Below are 20,379 nucleotides of genomic sequence, written 5' to 3'. Positions count from 1 at the left end.
TATTGTGGAGGCGGAATATTAGTGTCACGAAAACAAGTTTCGGTTATTCCGGAAAAGTGGAGAATGACGCTTTTAAAATTGCTTGTTAAAATTGATATCCTGTTTATTTCACAGCACGCCAAATTTCCGATCACCGTCGTTTTTTTTGTTATATAATTAATACTTTTATTCTGAGCAAAGATGCTTTCAATTGATCAGAAGTGACAGTAAAGACATTTATAATGTTAAAAAGATTTCGGTTTCTAATAAACGCTGCTCTTAAACTTTTTATTCATCAGAATCCTGAAAAATATGAAGCAGCAAAACTGTTTTCAACATTGATAATAATCAGAAATGTTTTTTTATTATCAAATCATCATATTAGAATGATTTCTGAAGGATCATGTGACACTGAAGACTGGAGTAATCAGCTTTAATCACAGGAATAAATTACATTTTAACATATATTCACATAGAAAACAGTTGTTTTAAATTGTAATACTATTTTTACTGTATTTTTGATCAAATAAATGCAGTCTTGGTGAGCAGAAGAGACTGAAATACCTTGCCATCCCCAAACTTTAGATCAAAAAACATTTTATTTTGCATAAAATGTAACTTGAGAGAGATAAGCTTCAATGGAAAATGTTGCATATCTTATCTAATGTGACTATCCTGATATAGGAATGTGTTTACTGTTGGTAAAAAAAAGAAAACGGGTTAAAATGGTATGTATAGTATTATGCATTTGTTATGGTTACTGTTTGGTGTTCTTCCTCTGGATCATCAGGTTTGTGTGGGAGTAGAAAAGGATAAAATCTTTTGTCTTCATTCCACAGGTGTAAGTACGTACAAACAGGTAAAGCGCACTTACACACTTCTACAGCCTCCATTCATACCGATCACATTCCTCAGAGCAGGTTCTCACGGAAAATCTCCAGAACGCAAAACCACAGGTTCAGTCCTCGGATTGAATCGCTGACCGGAACTTTTCCTGGCACCTTTTCCCTTTGTGATGTTTGGCACATACAGTGGGATCTGGGAAAGAAGCGCGGTGTGACTCTACACGGGAGGAAAAAACTATTTTCACTCAGACATTGCTTGTAAATTTCACAAATAATTACATGCCATGTAGCAGAATTAAACATGAAATTTACTAGTAGTGCTTCAATAATCTTTGCTTTTGTACAACTGTGAAAAATCATTTTTACAGTGTAATATGCCTTGAAAAAAAAAATCATTTTTAGTGTAATATGCCTTGAAAAAAAAATTTTTTTTTAGTGTAATATGCCTTTAATATCCATACTAAATTTATCAAGTGAGGTCCAAAAGTCTGAGACCACTTTTTGAATTAAACATGGTAAAATATAAAACACAAATATTTCAGATTTTACTCCATTTTTATGTGACTGGTAACACTTTACAATATGGTTTCATTGTTCACATAATAAACTGCACTTCTACAGCATTTATTAATCTTTGTTAATATTCGTTTCAACATTTGCTACATTTTTTACATTCATTTTTACAGTGTAATTAATATGCCTTGAAAAAAAATTTGCAATATGCCTTAAATCTATCTAATATTTAATATAATATATATTCACTCATAAAAATATAATTAATATAATAATATTTAATCATACTAAATCAAATGGGGTCCAAAAGTCTGAGACCACTTTTTGAATTAAACATGGTAAATAGTGGTAAATATAAAACACAAATATTTCAGATTTTACTCCATTTTTACAATATGGTTTCATTGTTCACATAATAAACTGCACTTCTACAGTATTTATTAATCTTTGTTAATATTAATTTCAACATTTGCTAATGCATTATTAAAATCAAAAGTTGTATTTCTTAACATTAGTTAATGCACTGTGAACAAACAATGAACAGCTGTATTTTTTATTATCTAATTTTAAGATTAACAAATACAGTAACAAATGTATTGCTCACTTGTTAGTGTATTATGTTAGTTAATACATTAAATAATGTTAACAAATGAAACCTTATTGTAAAGTGTTATGGATTCTCTTCATGCATTGAAACTCAAGATGAAATCGGTCAAATAACATGATCATCAGGTCATTAAAGCAAAGGAGAAACACTAAATTCAACTTTTCTTGCATATAATTGCATTAAATTAAAAACGCACTAGTGGTTCTCATACTTTTGGGGCCGCTTATTATTAAATTCACGATAGTTATGGCACTTGGGTTTCATAACTATTGCAGGTGCATCTATTGCACAACTTTTTTTGCTGTGTAATTTCATTTCCGCCGTGCATGGAATGAAATCAGGGCAGTGTATGCTTACATGTCAACGGGTTTAACTATGATAATAAAGCATCCCGTGAATGAGTTTTACTGACTGTAATTTCACACTATTATGAAATTGGAAGAGATTAGCGTTGTTTCGCAATGTCAGACAGCGTGGCGTTTCACCGGGTCACACGCCAGGAGCGTCGCACGCACGGAACCCCCGTGTTTTGATTCAACACGGAATTGCCAAGCAACCCGGGAGGGAAGCCCTGTCTGTCACCCGATCGCGCGCGGGGAAGGACCGTGTGCTCGCGCGCGTGACGTCAAACACAGGTTGTGCTCTCGCGGAGGCGCTTCTTTTAGATGACATTGAAAAGATAAGCAGTTAATGATGAGTCAATGGACCGGAAGGAAACCATCCTTTAATGTTATTACGCAAAACTAGCCTATGTGAAAAATGCCAGATCGCCTACAATCAAGCAGGTGAACTATACCCTATAATTTACGATGACGTGCGAGGATTTTGGCCAAAACTCTCTGGAATATGCTTTAATTAGTGGCCTGAAACTAAGAGCCGTAAATGACTGTGTTGCAGGTGGTAATGCTGACGTGACAAACCTTTAGAGAGTAACATGAACCTGTTCCTGCACTATAACTGCAGGGAGTTTAATGCACAATTAAGCATTGATTTATTTGCCAACATCAGTTTCAGCACCACCTGATCTCCACACCTAGTTTTTACCTATTATCCTACCTACATTTTATTGGGGATCAATGAGATGAACAGCAAACCGCCCACAACTATCAAAACACAGAACCTTATAGAGTTTCTGTAGCCCCGCCCCTTTTCCCGCGCCTCGATTGTTGTGTCTTCTGGTTTTCTAAGATCTTATCGATGAATGAATGAACCGCTCGTTTTAGAATCTTCTCGGTCTACTGACATATGTTATGATATGCGCTTAAAACATTACAATGCTCATGATAACTTTCCTGAAACTCTAAAATAAGTAAATCCCATTGAAATGCTATGCTAATGCTATGCTAAATAACGGAAGTTCAAAGACAAAATTGTAAAGATGGCTGCGCGCGCGCGTCTCTGGCATAAGGTCTATAAAAATCCAATAACGATCAGATTCACATAAAACAAATGCTGGTTTCAACTCATGTTTGAGTCAAATATGGACAACCCCAATTAAATGGGTTGGGTTTGGGTTTGTTTGTCCATATTTGACCCAAACATGAGTTGAAACATCCCAGCATTTATTTTTTAAGTGTTTAGTTTAACTGATTTTAAAATGAGTGAGTTTTCCCTTCGATTGTCTTGATACTGAATCATAAACAGTTGAACACTTTGGATAATATGACGTGACTCACTGAATCATATTCATTAATGAGACATTTTCACAAACAAAAAAAACCCCTTTTTTTTTTTATTTACTCTAAAAAATGCTGGGTTGTTTCAACCCATGTTTGGGTCAAATATGGACAAACCCAACCATTGGTTTACATTACATTTTTTAATTAATGTTTTAACCCAACGGTTGGGTTTGTCCATATTTGACCCAAACATGGATTGAAACAACCCAGCATTTTTTAGAGTGATTGTTTGTTAAATGCTTAACGCATGACGTTAAAAATGGTTTTAATGACCAATTTGTTCTACTCGTGTTTCATTAGGCCTAAAAGCTAAAAGTATTCTTGCATTGTAGATTTATCTGAGGTAATTTCAACGTGTTTTGGTGTGGTTTTAGGCCTGGTGTGTGTAGATATTCACTCTTACTTACAAATAAAGGCTCTTTATTGGCATGATTTTTTAACATCCATGAAATCTTTCCATTTCACAACAGGTTCTTTATAGAGGAAAATGGTTCTTTAGATTTCTTTACACACAAAGAAAAAATGGTTCATTGTTGACTGTTGACTGAAAGCTTCTTGGGGAACCAAAAATGGTTCTTCTATGACATATTCATATTTTTATGAGTGTTTAATAGTGATAGACTAGTAAAGTGCAAATATTTAGTCCAGGTGGCACTTGATTCAAGTTTTGTAAGTACAAAGTATCCGTGGCTTTTTCCACTCATTTTATCAGTTCTATCATTTGACAGGTCAAACAGCATTTCGCAAGTTTATGATGACAAATATCAGGTTTACTGTGAGTGTGTGAAAGTGCACAGTAAGGTAGACGTTTGGCCCAGTGTTGCCATATTTACCTCCTCCAGCATGTGTGTGTGTGTTTGGAAACACAGTTGCTGTGGTGATAAAGTCATCTAAAGCAGATCCAGGTCTCTGAGGTAAGACTGGGGGAGGACGGCTGATACAGCAGGTTATGCACCAGATCAATCTTAAGATAACATCACATCTTGCGTCATGACTTCCGGCGGTAGCTCACCTCTCCGCACGACATCCAGTTCTGGAAAATTAAAATAGGCCAAATTAAAAAAAATATTGTAGCGCGAATGCACACAGTCCAAATATAATTTTCTGCCACTCATCTGTTCAGATTCACCTGGCCTAAATATTTAATTTGTTTCTTTTGTGGTGAAAATAACACTCATTATGTTACAGCATAGATTGTCCAGATTATATTTCCCTCAAAAATAAAAAGGTTGGAATAAAGACACTTTTCAAAAAATATATTTCAGAAAGTAGCCTATTTATATATCATGGTATAGGTCTATTTGTTGTACAAAATTTTATTATACACGTGTGTGTGTGTATATATATATATATATATATATATATATATATATATATATATATATATATATATATATATATACAGTGCAATGCATAAGTTAATACACCCATGCTAAAGTTGACTAAAAAGAGGAATAAAAAATCATATTTTGGAAATTGAACTTAATGCCTTAATTTAAAAAATTAGGAAAAATCCAGCCTTTAAGGACACCAATTTTCTTTGTGAATGAATAATGTATCGTAAATAAATAAATGTTCTTCCTTAAAATACATGGTGCATAAGTGAGTACACCCCTATGTTAAATTCCCATAGAGGCAGGCAGATTTTTATTTTTAAGTATTTTTTATTTATTAATTTTTAGGATACTATGCATCCTGATAAAGTTCCCTTGGCCTTTGGAATTAAAATAGCCCCACATCATCACATAGCCTTCACCATACCTAGAGATTGGCATGGTTTTATTTCAGTTAGCCTAAAAGCTAGTTTGATTTGCATTGAGAGATGATCTTATGGAAAGTACCCCATGCCAATCTCTAGGTATGGTGAATGCTATGTGATGATGTGGGGCTATTTTAATTCCAAAGGCCAAGGGAACTTTATCAGGATGCATAGTATCCTAAAATTTTTTTTTTTTTAAATACTTAAAAATAAAAATCTGCCTGCCTCTATGGGAATTTAACATAGGGGTGTACTCACTTATGCACCATGTATTTTAAGGAAGAACATTTATTTATTTATGATACATTATTCATTCACAAAGAAAATTGGTGTCCTAAAAGGTTGGATTTTTCCTAATTTTTTAAATTAAGGCATTAAGTTCAATTTCCAAAATATGATTTTTTATTCCTCTTTTTAGTCAACTTTAGCATGGGTGTATTAACTTATGCATTGCACTGTATATTGTGAGGTTTATGCTTAAAACAAAAGAAAATATATTTTTAAAACAAAACAAAAGTTTCACTCGGATAAGAATAATACACAATATATTATATGAAAATATATATTGTCTCAATATAATATACACTTCTCGTATGAAAAATGTCAAAAATATACTTTTGTATTCATACATCAAGGTGTATTTCTTCTACTAAATGTGATTTAAATAATGCCGATTTAAATAAAATGTGTAAATATAAGCATATATTATTAAGTATCTGAGGTTTATGCTTAAAACAAGAAAAACATTTTTTTAAAGAAAGCAAGTTTCGTCTGGGTAAGAAAAATACACAAGAAATATCATCTGAAAATATGTCTTAATATCATATGCAGTTTTGCTTACACTTCTCATTACATAAAATATAAAAAATATATAATATTGTGGTATTATGGTGTACTTGTACTAAATTGAATTAAAAATGCTGTAAATATTTAAATAAAAATATTTTTAAAAGCATAAATTAAAGGTTTCTGAGGTTTATGCTTAAGACAAGAAAGAACATATTTTTAAAAGAAAACAATTAGGTGAGAAAAACTAAACTTTTCTTATACACTTTTGCTTCTCAAGTAAATACATTTTGATATTTAAACTGGAAAACAAAACAAAAAGTTTGTTTCCTACATATAGCCATTTATATTATGTTGCAATTACAGTTTTACTTGCCAAAACATTTAGTTTTAAGTTTGCATTTCATGTTGCAAGTACAGTATATGGAGAAAATAAAGTGTTGTCTAAGTTACTGTATGCAAAGTTCTCGTGCACCGACATGTTCGGTGTTGTGGAAAATCTTACAGCTCCATAGCGGTAGTTATGTAATAAACTCAGTCATACTCTGTCAACATGAATGTAAGTACAGAAACCAGGAACTACATCTGAAATCCACAGGAGAGCCAGCGGAGAGATGAGACGCTATACGTGACCTGAGACATCAGCAGACGGGACCGAGACGGAGAGCGTGAGTAGACCTGTAGCCTCAGGTCAGGATACGGGCCACTTCCGGCGGCTCACGGCACTCCCGTTACAGCCTGGATCAAATCAGATCAACCTCTCATGTGTTTATAGACAGTAAAGCTGACGTGTTGCAAACCTGCTCTAACATCAATGCTGACATTTATGCATCATAAAACACGACGCAAGGACTGTTTCAGATCAATCTAAGGCATCTTTCGTTGGGCAAATGGCTACTTAAAGCATCGTAGAAAAGGCAATGCATAATGCAATGTGATGCAACTCTGATTACATTTATGCATTTAGCAGACACTTCGTCAATTCGTTAACAATTCATCAAAGAGCCAACAATATTCGTAATATACTGTAATGTCAATGCCAGGTTTAGACAACTATTAGGACGCAAGCCAGAGAAGAGGAGAAATGCTCCTGTGTTTTTAAGGGATGCACGATATATCGGCCACCCAGTGGCGGATCTACGGGGTGGCAAAGGGTGGCAGCTGCCACCCCTGGGATACAGTCTTGCCACCCCTGTTGCCACCCCATTTATAAATCAGAAAGTATTTTTGAAGTATATTTTATGTTCATAGCTACACGTTGAAGGCCAAGGAGACCCGCAACAAACTCCTCTCAAACAGAAATCGCCGATTTAGAATGGTTTCACCCATCAAATGAAATTTCACCAGTGGCAGCAGGGCAGCCTGGGCAGGCTGGGTACGCAGTGTCTTGCAACCCGACTGGAGAGACTGAGCTGCCCCAGAGCCTCTGAAGGTGAAGTGAGTTTCCCCAGGTGTAGTTTAAATACACGTTTAACTTAAAGTTACATTTGTAATGAATGTATTGCAGAGGTGGACAGTAACAAAGTACATTTACTTGAGTACTGTACTTAAGTACACTTTTTGAGTATCTGTACTTTACTTGAGTATTATTTTTTCTGGAAACTTTTTACTTTAACTTCACTACATTTGAAAGACAAATATCGTACTTTTTACTCCACTACAATTCTGTCAAGGTCCTTGAGTAGAAAGTAACATCAGTCAGGGCATGATTTTGGTTGCAGGGGTTGCATTTTGGTTGGAAATGAAAGTCGGGTTGACGTCAGAACCCTGCATCTGATTGACATCAGAACCCGACGTCAGATTGACGTTGGATATTGATTGAAAATAAAAGTCGGGTTGACGTCAGAACCTGACTGATGTTGGTTTCTGACGTCAACCCGATTTTCATTTTCAACCACAATGCAACGTCTGTCCAACGTTGGAGATCAACGTCAATCTGACATTGGATTCTGACATAAACCTGATTTTCATTTTCAACGTTGGGTTTGGTTTTCTAAATGCGACTTTTGTCACTTTTTTGGAGCTAATCGAGTCACGAACGTCGTGCTAAGTGAGCTGGTCGATAGGAATTACGTTTGTGAAATCTAACGTAGCGTGGTGTTCGTGACTCGATTAGTCGAGACTGTTTTCCAAGATGCCTGCTGTCTGTAAATGCGTAATGTACTGTCTTTATAAAGTCTCTTCTTATTAAACTGTCTGTACACTTACAAAGTTCTCAATGCTTCGGTTTGTATGTAAGGACCCTCATTATGCTACCGTGTTAGTGTGAGGCTATTTTGAGCCTTGTTAGTGGCATTAACTAGCGATTTACTTTTACTTACTCTGTGCCCCATATACTAGTGTTATGAGCTAATCTGTTTTTAGAGATAAAACTCTTTACATTCGGAACAATCGACTCGGTAACCATGTGTTAATTACCCCTAGGTTCATTTTTCACTGGAATTGTCCTTTAAGTATTACATACAACAATGCAACAATAATAAAACAATGCATTGACATTTACTTTTTACTTTTGATACTTAAGTATTTTTAAAAACGAGTACTTCTGTACTTTTACTTAAGTAAAACTAGGTCTTTCCAACTTTTACTTGTAACGGAGTAATATTTGACCAGTAGTATCTATACTTTTACTCAAGTAAGGAAGTTGTGTACTTCATCCACCTCTGATGTATTGTATGCTAAAGACGATTCAGCATCAGCAAAAACAGCGAGTCTATTACGTTAGCCAAAATCAGCGGTCAAATCGCTCCCTCGTGATTTGTAAGAGCACTCTTCCCTTTGATTAGCCTAATTTTTATTTTAGTAAAGAGAAGAACAGCTTAATAAAAAATATAAAATATTGTTTGTATCCATAACGTTTACTGATGGTCGCCGTTACGCCAACGTTACGTTACAACACACAATACAGTGCCAGTTAGGAGATCGATCATTTGATTAGCTAAGCAGTCCTATTAAATCCAATTCCTCTCAGATATCACAGCAATGAAACTAGGTTACAACTGGGGAAATAACAAATACAATAGGATTAAGTATGGGCGTTAATAGTTGGGAGAAAATATGATGCGTAATAATGATTAGATCTGCATTTGGATAAAGAGGCAGCAGTCTAATAAACCTGCTGACGATTGCTCCATTAATGTGAATCAAATAACAAAAGGCAAAGAAAAAATCAGTCGCAGCTCTTGAATGATATAAGCTTTAATCTATCTATGATAAACTATGCAGTGTTATTTTAAATCTGACTTTATTAGATGTCTTTTTAGCCCATATTACTCCTGAACAGTAATTTCAGTAGACATTACTGAAATTAAAGCACTGGATATACTGTATAATTTGTATATTTGTTTAATTGTATACTTTTTTTTTTGTTTGACCATGTGTTTGTACTTTGTTTTTTGGTGTCCTATGTCTTCTGAATATAAAACACAAAAGCCTGCACCCTTCTGCATAACGTATGTTTTATTTGTTTTGTTAAAGCATTGCTTTTTCTTTTGCTATAGATATTTATTTTACATTTCAAAATATAAAACAATATTAATTGTGTTCTACTTTTTTTTTTTTTTCCTTTTTTTTGATATAACAAAAAGAACCGACAAGAATACCGTTAAAGTACTGGATCGATAAGGAGTATTGGTAAGAGTAGTAATAATGAATGATACCTATCCCTATTGGCAGCAACAAATTAAAAGTTATGGCCAATTTAACTGTGATTAAATTCAGTATATATACGTCTGCCATATTTTGCCACCCCTCAAAAATTCCTGCCCCCCTCTCGCCACCCCATAAATATTTTTCTAGATCCGCCCCTGCGGCCACCATATCGATATCGGCCGATATATGTTCATTTTTAATGTTATCGTTATTACCGATAAGAAAATTTGGCTGATATATTAAAGCTGATAAATAAAGGATTATTTCCTTCAGCTGAGACTTCAGATGTGCACTGTTCAATGATGCTTTTGAATTGCTTGAAATATGATTGGAATCACTTAAAAAAGGAAACTACAGTGAAGTGCAACATGTGCTGTCATATCGGCAACATAATATTATAATGAGAACATTATAATTGTGTGCTAAGGACATGGCTTTTAATGGTGAGACTTTTGTTTTTGTAATCAGGCTCTCAAAAATGATATAAAAATTTGGATTTAGATTTATTAGCCAATATATCGGTTATCGGCTCTCAAATATAAAGAATTATCGGTTATCGGTATCGGACAACATTTTCATATCGGTGCATCCCTAGTGTTTTGTTATATGACTATTTAGGTTCAATTTATTTTGTATTTCAGTTTTAGTTTCTATGTATTTCTGGTTATGTTCCTCCAGGAGGAAGTAATGATGGTGATTTCCTTACAAAAATATTCCTAATAAAACCTGTGATAATTTCAGCGGTCACATGATTCACTGTGATGGTTCAAGCTTTAAACACGCTGCTCCTGAAAACACTCGGGGTTTTCCTCCTGTGTTTGGGAAGGGCGAGTGTCCTTGGAAGGCGTCCTGCATAGCTTCCTTCTGCAGATTTTCTCTAGGCTTCATATTTATTTATTTTCTAGCCGACTCGTTCACGAACCTCAGTGATATTTTAGCACATGTGCATGGCAACAGCAAAACAGCAAGGCAGCAGAGGAATTCCTGACCCGACCGCGTTTGTGAATTAGTGATCATGTAAAAAGCCACTGTGGCTTGGAGATTGCAAACAGGCCGTGTGGAGACGCACAGAGTTTACCAGTCCTCGAAATAGACCCGTTTGTTTGTGCGGAGAGAGCAGGAACGTGTGTTTGACATCGGGGACCGCTCCACTGTCCTGTGAATTAGTGATGGGTCGGTCATGAACGATTCGATCATTTTGAACAAATCTTTAATATGACTCGGGACTACTGAGTTGTCTCAGAGAGTGATTCGTTCATTTTGAACGAATCTTTAATATGACTCTGGACTACTGAGTTGTCTCAGAGAGGGGATTCGTTCATTTTGTGTTGACCACGGATGCGCAACATCCTATGGGTTCTGTACTGGAAACAGACATGATTAGTTCATCTCTCGAGTCTTCGGGTTCGGGTCCGAGTCTTTCGTTCTTCCCGTCAGTCCCATAGAGGCTATGCTGTCGGTACCAGAAAGAGAAATGATTAGTTCATCTCTCGAGTCTTCGGGTCTGATTCTTCTGAGTCTTTCGTTCTTTTGTCACGTGATGAACGAACAACTCGAACCCGAAGACTCAAAAGATGAACTAATCAGTTCTGTATCCGGTACCGACTGCATAGCTCAGTTTATGAGGATGTCACGTGATGAACGAATGACTCGAACCCGAAGACTCAAAAGATGAACTAATCAGTTCTGTATCCGGTACCGACTGCATAGCTCAGCCTATATGGGGCTGTCACGTGATGAACGAATGACTCGAACCTGAAGTCAATATACTCAAAACATGAACTAATCAGTTCTGTGTCCGGTACCGACAGCATAGCTCAGTTTATGAGGATCACAGGATGAACGAATGACTCGAACCTGAAGTCAATAGACTCAAAACATGAACTAATCAGTTCTGTGTCCGGTACCGACAGCATAGCTCAGTTTATGAGGATCACGTGATGAACGAATGACTCGAACCTGAAGTCAATAGACTCAAAACATGAACTAATCAGTTCTGTGTCCGGTACCGACAGCATAGCTCAGTTTATGAGGATCACGTGATGAACGAATGACTCGAACCTGAAGTCAATAGACTCAAAACATGAACTAATCAGTTCTGTGTCCGGTACCGACAGCATAGCTCAGTTTATGAGGATCACGGGATGAACGAACGGCTCAGATCGGGAGGTGAGGTAAACTAACACATAGCCTGAAGACCAAGATAAATTAATTAATAGTTTTTGTTTCTCATAATTTGGCCTTTTCCTTGCATTGCAATTTTTTTTCTTAAATACGATCAACATTTGATGTGTTTGGGGAATTTGGCTAACATGTACCATTTTAAATACATTCTGCTGAAATGAACCAAATGACTCGAAAAAAGATTCGTTCATTTTGATGAACGAGATTCAAAGATCCGAGTCAGTAAAATGATCCGAACTTCCCACTACTGTGAATACATCCTGACGAGGTGTGGAGGGATTGTTCGGGACTTATGCCAGGAAATGAAGTCATTATCTATAGTCAAACCAAAATGTATTCAGACACCTTCAACATTTCTCACATTATCACAGTTTATTCGCTATAGTTTAGAAAATGGTAATAAAATATGAGCAGAACTTTTTTGTCCATCCTTCTGTTAGACTGTCTCACACATGAATTATGTTGAATATCTGTCAGCTGTTAAATTTAACTACACAATTAGATAATACCAGTTTAGCTCAACCAATCACCAAGCAATGCTTCATTTTGTTCAGTCTGTGTGTAAAAAGAGCATTAGCAATTAAAGAAAAAACACTTCAGCAAAACATGCTCAGGTCAAAGTGTCCGAATCATTTTTGGTCCCAAATATTTATAAATGTTACTGGTAGTCACTGTATGAAGAATGTTTGGGTATAATATGTCACAGTTTACTTTATTTTGCTCTCCTCACTTATATATATGAACTATAGTGTCCTGCACACACTAGTAAAAAAATATCAAAAATAATATCTGGTGTCTGAATAATTTTTGGTTTGACTGTATGTTTTAATGCAATGTTGTGGAAACATTTTAATCACTTAAAATGCCAATTTTATGGCAAGCAACTATTAGTTTAATTACATTTTTCAATAGCGAGGTAAAAGTGCTGCTGGTTTTTAGCACTCAATGCACAACAAATGACAATATAGTCAGGGCAGTAAAAAAAAATTGCCGCATTTGGACGTATTCAATTGATCAAAAGTGACAGTAAATTTCTATTTCAAATAAATGCTGTTCTTTTGAACTTTCTATTCATCAAAGAATCCTGAAAGAAATATGAAGCAGAAAATATAAGAAGCATATTAGAATGATTTCTTTGGTGTACATTTTTAAATGAATTGTGTTAGCACTCTACTTTTGCCATTTAGTGTTTTTATTGTTCCACATGACTTAATTTTGCCTGTAATGTCCACAGTAGAGCTCAACTACATTTTTCCGCTTTGTTTTCTTCATGAGCGATTTGGAATATTCTTCACTAAGAGCTCTTAGACCAAACCAACCAATTGTGTGTCAATTCCAACCCTGCATTATTTTATTTCCTCCATGAAACACAAGATGCCCTTTTTGGAGATTCACAGATGTATCTGTATGAACTGTTTTTATAAATTCTTCAGAAATTGGTCCAAAACTATGGGTGTCGGTTCACTTGTTTCGTTTGGTCCGGAACAAATAAATAAACATTTAGTCCTGGTCCACTTATCGTTCACATTGGCATTTTAACACCGAACCTAAAGATACTGAACCTAAAGGCATAGGGATACATTCACAACTTGATTGGTCGGCTTTTATTATGTATTTTATGTGACGGAACGTACCGAACATCTAAAACAATGCTGTGTTCTGGGATAAATGCGCTGGTTGTGTGTGTGTGTCGCTACATATGATGGTATTCTGACCAGCTGAGAACTCGTGAAGAGCTTATGAATGTGTAAAGGAGTCAAAACAGCGTCAGGAATCCCTCCGTCACACACACCAAGATCTGCTGTGAGGAGACGCGGTTCTGATGCCTGAACTGAACTGTGATGAGCAACATCTCGACTATGATGAGGAAAACAGGTGTGCTTGAGCATTCTGTCCTTTTTAGGGTCTCATCTTCCTGTTTTTGGTTCGTTTACATGTCTTTGGTCTGTGTTGCGTTCATATATCAGTCGAGCCGCACCAGAGTTAGTTAGGAAGCGGATCGAGACTCGTCTCTTCAGCTTGTTTGGTGTCACCAGATGGTGTTCACACTGAAGCGCACTAACAGAGCAATCGCACCAGGGTTCGTTTTAATCCAACCAAACATGCCAAGTGTGAACACACTACTAGTGTCCCTCATCAGGGGCCGTCTCACTCGTGTCCCATACGAGCCTGTAAGGAAGAAGATGAGACTCAGAAAAGAAGGAATGCACTTCAAAAGAAGACTCTCCGACTGCTGAAACACTAACCAACATAAACACAGCGTATTCTTGAAGTACCCTAACCCTCATAAAAGACACATTTATAGATGTGCGGATGAAGGGGGCTCATTATAAACCCTCTTTTTTGTGGGGGTCTATTTAAGGCGATTCTCCTGATGTGGTTTGGATTTTTGCTATTTTCACTTCACCCTTGAATTTTCTCCAACCAGAGGAATATCTCAAACCCCTCGGCTTTACCCAAACCCCGCTCTGCTATAATTACTCGCAATTATGCCGAGATGACTGGATTCTCTCCGGCTGTTCTGATGTCGGGAGTGAGGGGTCATGCGCCCACAGACCAGCCCATCCGAGGTGTCCGTGTCCCAGGGGTATTTTTACCCGGATCGGTGGCACATGTATTGGAAAGCGAGGCCGCGCTCCAATTATAGTGGGAGAACACAAATCACTCCGGCAGTGAACTCGGCAGTTTTGCGGTGAGAAGATGGAAGAGGAATTGTAGAGGAAACAGATGGAGTAATAAAGACTGAGAGAAGAGCAGAAACACTTCACCTGCTGAATTACAGCTTTAACCCTATAAAGCCTATTATATCTTATTTGATAAGTGAGATATGCATGATCAAAACTGCTGAAAAACCTGTCGCACACAATCTACTACATGCCTTCTGTCATCTGATTGAGTTTAGACTTTTATAGCAAGTAAATAATCGCAAAAACATCTACCTTCAGCTGTGAAACATCTGAAATCTACATTTATGCATTTGGCAGACGCTTTTATCCAAAGCGACTTACATTGCATTTCAAGGTTCACATTTACATTCTTATCAGTTCTGGCTTTCCCTGAGAATCGAACCCATGACCTTGGCGTTGCAAGCGCCAACGCTCTACTGTTTGAGCTACAGTGATATTTAAAGATGAAAACTTGCTGGACTGAAGCAATAGCATACGTAATTTTATGGAAAATCATGAGATTCATCAGGCTTTTGAGGAAGGTTTGTTTGTTCATCTCTCAATCATCATTGTATTTCATTGCATTATGTTTTAAAACTACAGAGCTTTGATCATAAAACTAAGCCATATAAATAAACTGGCCATATAAATATCAGCATCTGCACCAAATTGCATATTTTTGCTTAGATTAGGCCTCTAAATTTTTTCACTCCATATTCTCACTAAATAACCCATAAAAGCCTGATGTGTCAAATATGATACTTAATAACGAAACTGATATTCAAACTTTTTTTGGTTTATTGTTTTGTATAAAGTATCAATATAGTATCAAAATAATTTTGTCTGACAATAATTTCATAGGCTTTCATAGGCCTGTTTTCATTCTCGGACCGTTCCATTCACGGTCAGAGAGGGGGGGTGGAGAAATGCTGTCGCTTTCTATGGCCATCCAACCCGATCTCACGACAATTCGTACGAATTCATACGACCTCACTCGTACGGATTTGTAAGATTTTTGCTAAATCGTATGTATTTTACGAGTTGCCCAATTCGTATGAATGACCAACCCCTGACCCCGCCCCTAAACCTACCCGTCACTGGGGTTTAGACAAATCGTACAAATTCGTACGAATCAGTCACATTTTATTCACTCGTACGAATTGGTCGTGAGATAGCGTTGGGCCATCTCATTGTGCCATGTAATAACGTTGCACTACATTTAACGACAGAGCGAGTGAATGGTATCAGTTTCAGTATATCTGCAAAAAGCACAGATGAGAGTACCAGGGGCCGGTTTCACAAAGACAGACTTTGACTATGGCTTAGATATAGTAGATAGTCAGACTTCAGATAGACATCTAAATCAGACCGTTGCACAAAGCACTTAAGACTCTGACTATCTTAAGTAGGACTACACTGCAATGCATTCTGGGTAAAATAAGACACTTTTCAAAACAAAAAAACATGGCGGATCGAGTAAGCGCATTCAACCGCTCAGTGCAGTTTACCCCAGCGGAAAATATGTGTTTGTTGGAGGAGTATAACAGTTACAAGGACATTTTACTTGGGAAATTAAGTGGGGAATGTAGTAACAAGAAGAAATGATTAAATTATGAGCCATTTTCCCTTTTCTTTCGGCTGTTTGTAATGTAACTGATTGTTATTGCTGGTTGCCAAGGTAACACAGAGTCTTAGACCTAAGTTAGCCTGGGTTAGGTGTCTAATTTTTTTGGTCTAAATTAAGTCAGTCTTTATTTTTGTGAAACAGTCTAACTTGCATTAGACTAGTCCATGAGCAAACTTTAGACTTGTCTAACACTATAGACCGGTCTAAAATAGCTTTGTGAAACCGGCCCCAGGAGTTTATGCACACACACTGGGATGCAGTGTTTGATTTTAGACTGGTTATAGTCAGGTGAACAACCGTTCGTTCCTCAAGTCTGGCTCCAGTTCGCCTGGCCGAGAACAGACTCAGGATCCAGAACCACTCTAGTGGAAAAGGGATAGCGGATCAAGCCTTCAACACCTGCCCTCAGGTGAACTCAGGGGCAGATTCGTGACCAAGTAACAGAATAGCTCACACTGAAGGTGGACAGGAGCCGAGAGAGTAGATGAGGTGATGTTTCAGGTCAGTAAACAGGGTAAACGTGGTATCCAGTAGGGTGAGGTGTTGAGATTAAGGTTTGTCTGAAATGATATTGGAAAAGAGATATACAGAGAGAGATAGTCATATCACGTTGCTTTGTTGCTGGCTCATGTTAGATCTTGTGCCACCCTGATGCATTTAAAACATATTTAAAGACTCATCTCTTCTCTCTTGCATTTGATTGTAATTAAAATTGTTATACTTTGTTTTATAATCTTAGATTATATGTGCTTGGCTGTATGTAAAGCACTTTGGCCAACGTGTGTTGTTTTTAAATGTGCTATATAAATAAATGTCATTGATTGATTGATTGTCACTGGTAATGAATGTTGCTGAACACACAAAATGATGATTTTACCACAGGTATAAAGTGCTTCAGGCACACCACTTTACTTTTAAATCATATATATATGATTTGATCATATTTGATATATATATATATATGTGTGTGACCCTGGATCACAAAACCAGTCACAAGTCTCACAGGTATATTTGTGGCAATAGCCAACAATACATTGTATGGGTCAAAATGATAGATTTTTCTTTTATGCCAAAAATCATTAGGATATTAAGTAAAGATCATGTTCCATGAAGATATTTTGTAAATTTCCTATCGTAAATATATAAAAAAATATTTTTGTGAGTGAATGCAGCACAATTGTGAACATAAATGCACAACTTTAAAGGAGATTTTCTCAATGTTTCAATTTTTTTGCACCCTCAGATTCCAGATTTTCAATAGTTGTATCAGCCAAATATTGTCCTATCCTAACAAACCATTCATCATTAGAAAGCTTATTTATTCAACTTTCAGATTATGTATAAATCTCAATTTCAAAAAATTGCTACATGTGACTGGTTTTGTGGTCCAGAGTCACATATGTTAAAGATGGATAAACAAAATAAAATGTTATTAAATAAAATGTTATATTATTTATTTATATTTACAATTTTAAGTAAAATAAGATAACATTTTATTATCAAAAGAATATAATAAAAAGATACCTGACTTTATATCAACACCTTCACCTCCTCATTAGGATGGCAGGTTTTGTGTGTGTTTGTGTGTGTGTGTGTGTGTGATTATCATCCCCTCAGGCTGTGTTTCACCTGCTTTGATCCTGTAGATCTGATGTTATCTTCCCTCACGGACCCCCGCTGGCTCTGCTCGAGTCTCAGATGATACTGATGATTATCTGAGTGTAAAGACCCCCGGAGCTTCTGTCTGAGGTGTCAAAGGCCTGAGGAGACGCACATCTCTCTCTCTCTCACACACACACACACACACACACACACACACACACACACACACACACACAGAGAGAGAACATTCAAAAACATCTGATTGTATGCAGCTAAGCTTTAGGCAATACAAATGTAGTTTGTCATATCTTACTGAACTGAAATAAAATGAATGAAAGTCAGAGAGAGAGAGAGAGAGAGAGAGAGAGAGAGAGAGAGAGAGAGAGAGAGATTTCCCAGATGTGAGTCTTTTACAGCCAAACCACACTCTCTTCTCTCGCTGACCTTCGTGGTCAGAGCGTTTAGCTATACTGAGCCTCTATTAGTTTTATTTACCTGTGTTTCCCACTCCAAAAATATCAGGCACAGTCGGGGTCGTGCAGCAGGAAGATTATTTCAGCTCATACTGTCACAGTTTGACCCTCAAATATCACACTTTACATTTTATTCAAGTTTAGTTGCTTTAGAGAAGCGGACAAATTTTCAACAATATGTGACCCTGGACCACAAAACATGGGTCAATTTTTGGAAACTGAGATGTATACATCATCTGAACGCTGAATAAATAAGCTGTCCATTGATGTATGGTTTGTTACAGTATGATATGACAATATTTGGCTGAGATACAACTATTGAAAATCTGAGGGTACAAAAAAATCGAAACATTGAGAAAATCTCCTTTAAAGTTGTGCCTTTATGTTCACGATTGTGCAGCATTCACTCACAAAAATAAATGTTTTATATATTTACGGTAGGAAATTTACAAAATATCTTCGTGGAACATGATCTTTACTTAATATCCTAATGATTTTTGGCATAAAAGAAAAATCGATAATTTTGACCCATACAATGTATTGTTGGCTATTGCCACAAATATACCCGTGCGACATGTGACTGGTACTGAGCTGGATGACAATGACATAATTTTGTGCAGAGCTGCTTTATAGATGAAATTAACTAATTTAATAATGGATGATCTTTACAACTGAACAACAGCCGAAATGCATTCATGTTTCTGTTTATCACTGTAAAGCTGCTTTGAATCAGTCAGTATCGTATAAAGCGCTATAATAAAGATGACTTGACTTGTACACTATATTCTGAACACTTTTCTTCAGACAAATCAAACACTCCTTGTTTTCTCCCTGCTTGTTTATTTTATTTTTGCTGTCAGGTCTCTGGGAATTTCTTTTAGCAAACCATGACCTCTCCATCCATTTAAAACTTTTTTTTTTATATATATATATATAAATTAGTTAATTTTGTCAAAGCAAACCTTACTGGAAGATACAGTATGTGTCAACCAGTGGGAAATAATTTAATTTATAAATTATAAGTGTATTTCTAAATAAATAAAAACTTTTTTTACATTTATTTATAAGTAAATTTATGTATAAATAAAAAATAATTTATAAATTAATTACAAAAATAACGTTTTAATATTACCTACTTTATCAGTTCCTTTAAAACTAATTCACTGCACTGTAAAAAATTGGTAACACTTTACAATAAAGTTTCATTTGTTAACATTAGTTGACTACATTAATTAATTAATATGACACTTCTACAGCATTTATTAATCTTAGTTAAAATGTACTAATATTACTACACTGCAAAAATTATTTAAATAAAGTTCAACATTAGAATAAGAAATAATGTGTTGTTTCGACTTAAAAAAGTACGTATTCGTGCTTGACTTAAAATATTAAGTTTAGTTAACTTTAGTTTAGTTTAGTTTAGTTAGGTTAGATATTTAATTTATCTCAACAAATTTTCAGTTGTTACAACTAATTGCAGCAACATTTAATACACATTTTTTAAATCAACAGTTGTATTTGTTGACATTAGTTAATGCACTGTGAAATAACATGAACAAAAACAACTGTATTTATATGAACTAACATGATTAATACAAGTTAAATTGCTCATAATGCATTGATGTTAACAAATGAAACTTCATTGTAAAGAGTTACTAACAAAAAAAAAGCAGTTGCACAGTGTAGTCACCTTAAAATGTGAAGTTGTATTAAGTGACAACTTGAGATCTCATCAAGTTAAATCCATGAAAGTTAATCGAATGCACATTTTTAAGTTTTGATTGGTTAGTGTGACTTCAGATGGTCAGCAAAAAAAAAGAAGAAATCTCTCACAAATCAAACCAGACAACATGTCTGACTCGCTAAGCATTTCTGCAGGGCGAGTTTAACCCCGATGCTTAAAAAACGTCTCATTTTCGGGCACGGCGGAAACATCTTCCAGCGTTTTATAAGACGGAAAAATAATAACACTTGCAACATTCCTGCAGGGCTGTAATTTTCTTCC

The 20,379-nt window shown here is 35.9% G+C and overlaps 1 long non-coding RNA gene across 1 annotated transcript; it reads right to left on the bottom strand.

The window, feature by feature from the left end:
• Positions 1 to 398: 398 nt before the first annotated feature.
• LOC311086063 lies at positions 399 to 19,235 on the bottom strand. The gene is made up of 4 exons (XR_014607003.1): positions 17,926 to 19,235; positions 16,751 to 16,856; positions 4,457 to 4,656; positions 399 to 1,041 (listed from the first exon to the last, which is right to left on the bottom strand). It is a non-coding gene; the product is annotated as an uncharacterized lncRNA (long non-coding RNA).
• Positions 19,236 to 20,379: the final 1,144 nt, after the last annotated feature.

This window comes from Abramis brama, assembly GCF_963993115.1.
Source record: "Abramis brama genome assembly, chromosome: 7".
NCBI classification, from domain to species: Eukaryota; Metazoa; Chordata; class Actinopteri; order Cypriniformes; family Leuciscidae; genus Abramis; species Abramis brama.
This window is presented reverse-complemented; position numbering and strand designations above follow the sequence as displayed.